The sequence below is a fragment of the Polyodon spathula genome, unplaced genomic scaffold (genome assembly GCF_017654505.1).
Source record: "Polyodon spathula isolate WHYD16114869_AA unplaced genomic scaffold, ASM1765450v1 scaffolds_1962, whole genome shotgun sequence".
NCBI classification, from domain to species: domain Eukaryota; kingdom Metazoa; phylum Chordata; class Actinopteri; order Acipenseriformes; family Polyodontidae; genus Polyodon; species Polyodon spathula.
The window spans coordinates 1-11,000 of NW_024473437.1; the positions used below are offsets into that span (position 1 = coordinate 1).

General features: G+C 45.2%; 1 pseudogene; it reads right to left on the reverse strand.

Annotated features, from left to right (window-relative positions):
* Positions 1-741: 741 nt before the first annotated feature.
* On the reverse strand, positions 742-8,830 carry LOC121310256 (annotated as a pseudogene).
* Positions 8,831-11,000: the final 2,170 nt, after the last annotated feature.

The following is an 11,000-nucleotide window of genomic DNA, read 5'->3' on the forward strand; positions in this document are numbered from 1 at the left end:
GCAAGGCGAGATGCTGCAGAATGTGGTCGAGGGAGCAGAACTCAGCCGAACCTGAGACCACATCTAAGAAGAAAGCAACACGGGGCAGGAAAGTCTATGTAATCCATTATGGCAGCACAACATACCTCATGTTTGTTAGATAACTCCCAAATATTTACGATTCAAATGGGAATCTTATTCATCTGATTATAAGTACACATTTGATATACTTTACACTGGAAAACAAACTGTAGTGACAAACTATAGTTGCAAAGCACTGCTGCTTTTTCGATGACTGATTGAAACTTTCAAACTGATTGAAAACATGGAACACGTTAACTGCGATGGGTTTGATACTAATAGGCTTACATAACAGCTATTGTGTATAGACAATGTCACATACACAGAAATGAACACGGACGGTCTTTATTAAGGGCTGACTCGTTTAAATATTTGAGAGATCTAGGTGTACTGGACACATCTATTGGATTTTTTTCCCCCCATGTTGTAATTGTGCCGCCTGTGATAATATACAGGGTAACAATCTAGCATTGAGTTTATAGTGTCACAATACTAGAGACATTGCATGCATTATGGAAGAGATGTCACCTTGTGCAGTTTGGGGGAAGGACTTGCATCTTCACCAATCTATATTGTGCACACCTCATACATACAACACACACAAGACCACCGAGCAACTACATTAGCTTTGACCAGGCTGTTATTATTCAAACACATCAGGAAGACACAGCGAGCAGTTTGTCAGTAGACTGGGAGTGCCTCTTCATGAACACGGCCAACAGGACAGCACAGGAGAGAGCCAGAGCCACAGCGGAGACTGCCAGCACAGGGACAGAGGAGCCCGAGTCTGAGACAGGAGACACAGAGGGTTTAACAGGACAGTGCAGGAGGAAAGCAACAGCCATTGAAGACTCCAGAATAGCAACTCTGCAGAGAGCATCACTTAAATTAGATCTACAAGTACAGAAACCTATGGGACTGGAGGACATACTGGTGCAGTGTGGAAATCGGTTGTAGCCTAGTCATTCAAGGCTCCCATAGGTTTCCCCAGTACTGATAACAGTCCAACACTATATACACATAATGGAACACTACATCACAGTACCAGTAGCAAGTCTTTCATTTGTAATATGTAGGATTGAATTGTTAAAGAAATACCCTTTAGATTAACAGAAAGTTAAAGCAGGCTAGCCCAGCTCAGTAGCATTGAGAGCTGCACTTACCCTGCACTTCCACAAGCTGCAGGGGGTGGTACAGGGATTCCTTACTGAGCACGACAGCATGGTCTCGGGCCACATGCACCATGGTCAGGGGGCCGATGGTGATCTCCTTTATGTGCACTTGGGGGTCCTGGCCAGCTGCACAGAGGGGGAGAGACAGGAGGGCAAGGTTACTGGCACTGCTGAAACCAAGTCATGCACTGGTGATTGAGCTACTCCACAATGCAACTCCATTGAAGGGGAGCACATGGTCAAAAAAGGTTAGAAATGCTTTAGCACTGGCAGAGTCACTGGAGCCCATTTTCTTCTATGAGTCTCATTTCCAGCTTGGCTCATGCAGATGTGGAAGAATGAAACAAGTTGTTGCTGCTTCCTGGTACCTGATCCCCTTCATGGGTTTAAACTCTCACCAATGGTCTAGCTGCAAATCAGACCAGCTGACCTACTGCTACTGCAAAAGGTCAGTCATTAAGTTGAATTTGAAGCACTGGTTTGAACATCTTTAACTCTTTACTGCCCTGTCTGTTCCCATACATATTTTCTCAATGTCAAGCATATGGGACACTGGGCAGCAAAGGCTTAAGACTGAACTGTAGTTGCAATGACAGTATTTGTGCAGCTTGGTTAGAGTTCCAGTCCTATGAAGAGGCCTCTGCCAGGCTGGGTGTTCACACAGTACCTGGATCAAGAGGAGCTGCTCTCTTGTGCAGCCACTTTCCTCCCCAGTCAGCCTGGTTGATCCCAGGCAGGAATCCCGTAGTTCGCCACATGCCTGGGAAGAGGAGGGAGGAACCGAGGTGTCCCAGAGCAGGAGCCAGCGTCACAGCACCCACACACTGCAGAGGAGCCGTCCTCAGAGACCCACCTGGAGAAAGAGGCACAACATGAGGGGGGCAGGATCACAGAGAGCCAGCTAGGATTCAAGGACTGTGCAGAGGCACAGAGCCATCACTGTCCCAACACTCAAGGATTGGTACATTCAACCAGGGCACACAGGGAGGATTCAATATTTCTGCAAGAGGATTTCAAATAACCAAACTTGATATGAAAAGTATGTATGATAAAATTCACACAGGATTAGAACAGAGAGCATGGGCAAGCAACAGGGCAACCTAGCATCTAAATAGATTTTTTTTTTTTTTTAAAAAAGCCACACACAACCCCAAATCAGTGTGAAAAGAGGACTTGCAATCAACAGGGCCACCACCTCTGAATGTCGGAAGGCGTGTTGTAGAGCTTGCACTCAGGGAGAGCTGCAACTGGGCTACAGAGGTAGGCTGCCATGATTGCAATGGCAAAGTTCATCCCACAGGTGCTCATCTGAATTGATGCATGCTTGGGTAGACCGGTCTCCTAGAGACCATCACAAACAGCATGGTGGAATAAGGGGGCAGGGTCTGGATTTAAAGGGTAGTCTTCAGCACAGAGGGTCTCACTCTTGCACAGCTTACCTGTTGGTTTGCTTCTGGTAGGAGCAGGCCTTGTTGGAGGCATCAGCTGGTTTGTCAGCATTGACTGCCCTCAGTGTGCAAGTCACATAGATCTGAAACAAGAGGGAGGAGGTAAAGAGTCATAATGGGAATATGGTCAAACCGTATAGCATATCAATGCACCAGAGAGCAAAACTCTAATCATAGTATACTGTGACATGTTAAAAATGACCCAGGTCTAGCTAAGCCTTACCAAACTCCTGGAATCCCCCTGGAACCTGAAAGCAGTGATGTCAAAGCGCAGCTTGTTCAGAGCAGGTCTGGTGAAGGAAGAGGAGGAGTCTGGAGCCTTGCTATCCATCAGGCAGCTGGGAGAGACAGGCAGGAGGAGAAAGGGTTACACCTCCAAACACACAGCATTCAAAACAGGGTCAATAAAGTAGAGTGCAGCACAAGCCGGTGTGTAAAGTAACTCCAGTTCTCACCCAAGCTTGTCTACGACGGCGTATCTGGGCTCAGAGTCCTTGTTGCCGCTCAGGGTTGCGATGCAGCTGTCAACGTAGAGCCGCAGGGGCACGTGGTTGTCAACGGCAACAGAAGCCTCGATGTGAAAGATGTCACCCAGGTAGATGACATTGGAGACTCTGGGACCACTCCAGTTATCTGGAACAGGAAGCAAGTAGACACATTATACAGAGACCAGCATTAAACACACGATACAAGAACCTCTACTACAGAAAAGAACACACCAGCAAACCTTTACTACAGGACCACTCCAGTTATCTGGCAGAGGAATTGTGCACTGGCAACAAACAGCTGCAGGAACCCTCCATGCCAGGGGTGTGCAATGAGTCCTGGAGGGCCCTTCCGCTCCAGGGTTAAACAAACTACTTCAGGGCCTGGATGGAGGTTTAATTACAGTTTGGAACAGAATCACCAGTAGTGGAAGACCCAGCTTAGGCCACCCCTGCTCCATGGCAGACTGGCAAATCACCACCAGGGTGTCCAATGCAGACCCTTCCACTCCTGGGCTGTGTTCCAACCCTGTTGTAAATTGCTTCATTATACTGCAGCCTATGCACCGCATGGGGAAATCCTATTTGTATCTGTTCCCACGGAGTTATAAAATAAAGGTGGTTGCATAAATAGGGTTCTTAATGGAAAGATAGGCAGTTTATTTTATTAAACAGTCATACAAGCAGCGATGTGCAACTATGTTGCAAATTTAACACAACTCTATACAGACACACACAAGCTGCCGCAATCCTGGAGCTGGATGCTGAACAAAACCGTGCTGGCGACGCTGTCGGAGGAAGTGGCCGAGCAGCCCGCGGACCCCACGCTCAAGTCGGCGCTGTTCACCAGGTAGCCGATCCCGAACAAGTCCCGGTTCACCGTCACGACCATGGCGTCTTTCCTGCAGTCCAGAGTGACCGAACTCGACAGCGACAGGTCAGCTCTCTCCTCGGAACGAGGGGGGGCTTCGCCTGAAATGCCGCTCTCGGCGCAGGAAACGACTGCGCTCCAGGAGGCTGCAGGTACGGCGCTGCGTTATAATCCTGCTGCTCCGGCCAGTTCCATCCAAAAGCGCCGTGGAGCTGCACCAGTAAAATCAAAGCGAGCGAAAGCGCTGTCTGAACACTATACTATACTCACCGGAATCAATGAACGTGTTAAACCTGGCTGGGTAATTAAACAATTATACACAGACACACATTCAGTACGGTAACCTGAGATTAACTCTTCAGAAAACTAATGAAGGGACTATTAGGAAAACAGAATCAGAACATTGTTCTTCTGAAAACGATCATTTACATGACTTTGAATTATTATTTATTCTTAGCAGAGCGACTTAATAATGTTACAGAGTATCACATTACAAATGATCACATTACAGATAAGAGCAGTTATAATGCACAGTAAAATCAGTAGAAAGTAAGATCAAATACAAACTGATCAAAATAAACAATAAATAATTACATTTAAGAGCGAGTTCGACCGGGAGCAGTTAACTTACAGTAAAAACATTCGCTCACATGAGTAAAGTCCAGTAAGAGCACATTAGTAGTGTAATGGATTGAACACAGGGGGTGTGTTCCTCCTCCAGAACTATTTGTAAATAGTTGTATTATCATGTTTAAAGTGTGTGTAACCCAGAAGAAAGAAAGTGTGTATACCACCTTAACTGGGAAAGTTGTGATGATTGACAGCCTACAGCAGCGACCAAAGTCCTGCCTGCTTGTCGTGACTGGAGGAGAGGACGGTTAGAGCAGATCAGGGAAGGAGAAGGGAGAGGACGATTAGAGCAGATCAGGGAAGGAGAAGGGAGAGGACGGTTAGAGCAGATCAGGGAAGGAGAAGGGAGAGGACAATTAGAGCAGATCAGGGAAGGAGAAGGGAGAGGACGATTAGAGCAGATCAGGGAAGGAGAAGGGAGAGGGCGATTAGAGCAGATCAGGGAAGGAGAAGGGAGAGGGTTCCAATCCACGGAAATGTGCCCTACGAAGTGCACTGCGAAGGGCGGAGGTGGATGGCGGCTCTCTTAAGGGGTGTTCCCATCTGTAGTGAACAGAAACTGCTCCCTCCGAAGAGCCCTTCAAGCGGGCGCTCCCGAAGTGTGCAAGCACTGTGCCCTCCTGTGGAAGAGATCCTCTCTTCATAACCCAGCATATGGAGGATCATTTGTGCCAAAATAAAACTAAATAAAATTTGAAATAAATAATGAACTAAATAAATAAATAAAAGACAAAATAAACACATAAATAAAAAATATAAATGAATATAAGCTGGTATTTTGCTGTACTAATGTAACAAACTGTGGGTTATTACTTTATATGAATTATCATGTTATGATAGAATGCAAGAATTGTTTTTTTTTTCTGTAGTGGTGTACTTTTTTCTTTCAAATAGCATATATCTATAATCGTCTGCGCGATGTATTTTGATATCAAATATATACACTAACAACGAACCACTAGGTGTTAAAGAGACAGGTAGGTTTGGCTGCACACAGAGCATACGACACAGGCATTCAAACACAAAACATGTTGAAGACACTAGAGCAGGGTCTCCAACCCTGGACCTGGAGAGCTACTGTGGCTGCTGGTTTCTGATTCAACCAATCTCAGATAATTGAACCAATTATTGGCTTAATTAGTCAAGAATAACTGGTGTTCCAGATCTTTAGCCACTGATGATGTAAAGACAGCTGGAAATCCTACTGGATAGGGGCTCTCCAGGACCAGGGCTGGAGACTCCTGCACTAGACCAAGGGTTCCCAACTCCGGTCCTGCTTCTGACAAGTGCTTAATAAAAACTAAACCCTCCAGTAGGAGACACTGAGAAGCTGTGAGCCGGATGGGCTGTGCAGGTCAGGATTCAGAAACTCTCCAGTGCCGTGTTTGGACCGAGTCGAGCACGTTCACATCAGAGTGATGATGGATGAGCAGTGTATGAAATCAAGACTTTCAAAAGCAGCTCACCCTGAAATACACAAGGGCTTCAGCCTAAAAGAGACCGTCTACTGAGAACAACATGCTGCTTTAAAACCTGTCAGAACTGAAACTAGTCAAGTATTTTCTCAAGCTGGGGAAAGGAAGTGGAAAACTCTCAGGCAGCAAGAACTGTTGCCAGGTCCGTGGTTTCCCCGTGGAGTTGGGCTACGTGGAAAAGGGAAGTGCTGGAAATATTTAGGAGTCACAGAGAGCTGCTTCTTCGGTGTTAATCAAAGAAAATAGATGTACTGAAAAGACAAGAAAGCATTGTTCCAAAGAGAGAAGCAAACTGCTTAAGCCACAGGTGGTGCTGAATATCTCTTGCTAAGCCCTCAATTTCTTATATGAAAAAAAAATGCCAAACTGTAATCAGATTACTCTTCAGCACCCTTTACAATGTAACTCCCAAGTAATTAGTTTTTTTCTTTACAGCACCAACTAATGAAGACTCCCTTAGACAGAAGATACAGATTGAAGTGAGGTTTGGTGGTTAAGTATAGGAAATACAAAGAAGTCAAGTGTATTTAATAAATAACAGCCCTTTGTAGTCAGTGATCAATTTAATATGACAGTTGAATATTCAGTTACACCTTCCTACTGGTTTTAGGAAAAAAACTGGTGCAAGTTTGCCTACAAGGGAGGTAACCATTTCACATTCTGCAGCATCTCACCTTGCTAATCACTCCCATATACACTGCACAATATGTAACACATTGTAGGTCTTCTACAAGAGATGCCACCTTGTGCAGTTTGGGTGAAAAGACTAGGATCTTCACTAAACATCTATATTGCACACCTCCTATCCGACACATTGAACACCACCACTGAGAAAATACATTAGTTTGGCAAGGCTTTTATTATTCAAACTCATCAGAAAGACACAGCGAGCAGTTTGTCAGTAGACTGGGAGCGCCTCTTCAGGAACACGGCCAACAGGACAGCGCAGGAGAGAGCCAGAGCCACAGCGGAGACTGCCAGCACAGGGACAGAGGAGCCCGAGTCTGAGACAGGAGTTAACAGGACAGCGCAGGAGAGAGCCAGAGCCACAGCGGAGACTGCCAGCACAGGGACAGAGGAGCCCGAGTCTGAGACAGGAGTTAACAGGACAGCGCAGGAGAGAGCCAGAGCCACAGCGGAGACTGCCAGCACAGGGACAGAGGAGCCCGAGTCTGAGACAGGAGTTAACAGGACAGCGCAGGAGAGAGCCAGAGCCACAGCGGAGACTGCCAGCACAGGGACAGAGGAGCCCGAGTCTGAGACAGGAGTTAACAGGACAGTGCAGGAGGGAATCACCCATTGAAGACTCCAGAGTAGTAACTGCGCAGACAGCATCACTTAAATTAGATCTACAAGTACAGAAACCCATGGGACTGGAGGACATTCTGGTGCAGTGAAGAAATTGGTTGTAGCCTAGTCATTCAAGGATCCCATAGGTTTCCCCAGTACTGATAACAGCAGAGTCCAACACTATATACACACACATGTAATGGAACACTAGATCACAGTATCACAGAAACTGAATTTAAAATGAAGGCACCCAGTCAGCACAGAAAGAAAAGCATTTAAGTCGAACATGTTTGCTTCCTTCAATAGAATTTTGTCAAATCTATTACAGCAGCAGAGGGTTGAACCCTGGTACAAGCGAATGACCAGCAGCAAAGGGATTTAGCGTGAAGTTTACAGATCTGGCCCCTCAGGTCCTTGTCTGCGCAGTACAGTACCTCGGGTATCGGCATTCAAGGAGAATGGCAGCCATATTAACCCTGGTGATGATGCCAACGCTGGCAGGCTTGTAAAAGAGATGGTTTGTGTAGCTCAGGAAGTCTGGGAATACCTAGGGAGAGAAGTGGAAGTGAACCTTCAATGCTTGATTATGAAAGAGTGAAGTGGTCTTGTGCTTTAACCCCTTAGGCACACAAGGAATTGAGCATTTGTTCAAACAGTTTAATACATTTGAGTAACTTGAATAGCACAAGGAAACTGACACTTGGACAACAAGCTCCAGCAGGTCAGTACATTGTGAATACCCATTTCATGCAACTCACTGAAAAATCTTATAGAAATGCCAAGAGTTAAATTAGTGTTGGTCTAATTTAATTGGCAATAGGTAACAGAAAACACAAATTATAATATGTATAATTTAAGAAATTGCTGTAGATACCCAATTAATGCAGCAAGAACTTCACTCTGAAGTGCAAGCAGTAAGGAAAGCTGGGCTAACTACTCAAGAACAGTTTACTCTACTGGCTACCGCACTAACAAATGCGATCGACACGCAGGGTTACCTGGAAAGTACTGCCGCAATCCTGGAGCTGGATGCTGAACAAAACCGTGCTGGCGACGCTGTCGGAGGAAGTGGCCGAGCAGCCCGCGGACCCCACGCTCAAGTCGGCGCTGTTCACCAGGTAGCCGATCCCGAACAAGTCCCGGTTCACCGTCACGACCATGGCGTCTTTCCTGCAGTCCAGAGTGACCGAACTCGACAGCGACAGGTCAGCTCTCTCCTCGGAACGAGGGGGGGCTTCGCCTGAAATGCCGCTCTCGGCGCAGGAAACGACTGCGCTCCAGGAGGCTGCAGGTACGGCGCTGCGTTATAATCCTGCTGATCCGGCCAGTTCCATCCAAAAGCGCCGTGGAGCTGCACCAGTAAAATCAAAGCGAGCGAAAGCGCTGTCTGAACACTATACTATACTCACCGGAATCAATGAACGTGTTAAACCTGGCTGGGTAATTAAACAATTATACACAGACACACATTCAGTACGGTAACATGAGATTAACTCTTCAGAAAACTAATGAAGGGACTATTAGGAAAACAGAATCAGAACATTGTTCTTCTGAAAACGATCATTTTCTGTGTTTACATGACTTTGAATTATTATTTATTCTTAGCAGGGCGACTTAATAATGTTACAGAGTATCACATTACAAATGATCACATTACAGATAAGAGCAGTTATAATGCACAGTAAAATCAGTAGAAAGTAAGATCAAATACAAACTGATCAAAATAAACAATAAATAATTACATTTAAGAGCGAGTTCGACCGGGAGCAGTTAACTTACAGTAAAAACATTCGCTCACATGAGTAAAGTCCAGTAAGAGCACATTAGTAGTGTAATGGATTGAACATCATTTTCTGTGTTTACCTGAACTTTTGAATTATTATTTATTCTTAGCAGGGTGAAGAAAAAATGTTACAGAGTATCACATTACAAATGATCACATTACAGATAAGAGTCAGTTATAAGAGCACAGTAAAATCAGTAGAAAGTAAGATCAAATACAAACTGATCAAAATAAACAAGAAATAATTAGAGCAGATCATTTAAGAGCGAGTTCGACCGGGAGCAGTTAACTTACAGTAAAAACATTCAGGGAAGGAGAAGGGAGAGGACGATTAGAGCAGATCAGGGAAGGAGAAGGGAGAGGGTTCCAATCCACAGAAATGCGCCCTACGAAGTGCACTGCGAAGGGCGGAGGTGGATGGCGGCTCTCTTAAGGGGTGTTCCCATCTGTAGTGAACAGAAACTGCTCCCTCCGAAGAGCCCTTCAAGCGGGCGCTCCCGAAGTGTGCAAGCACTGTGCCCTCCTGCAGAAGAGATCCTCTCTTCATAACCCAGCATATGGAGGATCATTTGTGCCAAAATAAAACTAAATAAAATTTGAAATAAATAATGAACTAAATAAATAAATAAGGGAAGGAGACAAAATAAACACATAAATAAAAAAATATAAATAAATATAAGCTGGTATTTTGCTGTACTAATGTAACAAACTGTGGGTTATTACTTTATATGAATTATCATGTTATGATAGAATGCAAGAATTGTTTTTTTTTCTGTAGTGGTGTACTTTTTTCTTTCAAATAGCATATATCTATAATCGTCTGCGCGATGTATTTTGATATAAAATATATACACTATTGCAGTTTTGCTACAGGATACATTAGTTTATCTCTAATGTAATCACAGTTTTAAATATAGGCTGCTCCTGTTTTCATTTATGTCCCAAATTCTGGGCCGCTTTGGTTTTTAGATCATTTTCGAATTCAGCCCATTTTTTGGGACTCAGCGAATTTCAAGCACACACCACCATTTTTGCACGGCACTCAGTGGACAGCACGCACGCAGCGACCCCTGCACGCACGCACCCACCACCACGCGACCCCTGCACGCACGCACCACCACGCGACCCCTGCACGCACGCACTCACCACCACGCGACCCCTGCACGCACGCACCACACACCACCACCACGCAACCCCTGCATGCACACACCTAGCCATCACTTTGAGTGTATGTTTCTGAATCAGAAGCACCTAGACCCTTCATTCAAATGGTTTTAGACTCAGGGGACCAGCCAGAATGTAACATGCCCAGTTTTGTAGCAATTCTTTACAAAAAATAATTCAGGGTGTTCAGCCTCATTCATGTCTATGGCAGTGTTAAAAAACACATTTTCAGTCATATCTCTCGACACAGAGCACCTTCAACCACCATTCGAAGGGTTGAGACTCTGGGGGCCAGCCTGAATGTAACATGCCATGAATTTGTAGCAATTCTTTACAAAAATTATTTTCAGGGTGTTGAGCCTCATTCATGTCTATGGCAGGGTTAAAAAACATATCTTCTTGCACATCTCTTGAACCCGAGCACATAGAAGCACCATTGAAAGTGATATAGACTCAGAGGAGCGCCCCAAACCACCTCCTAAAACAGCACAGTGGTTCACCCAAAAACTCGAGTTGTGACAAAAAAAAAAAAAAAAAAAAAAATTGCTGATCCGTCCTGGCACCTAGAACTGCGAAAATGGTGACTCCTTGTGCAGGGGCCCCATGGGGCCCTCCTGCAAAA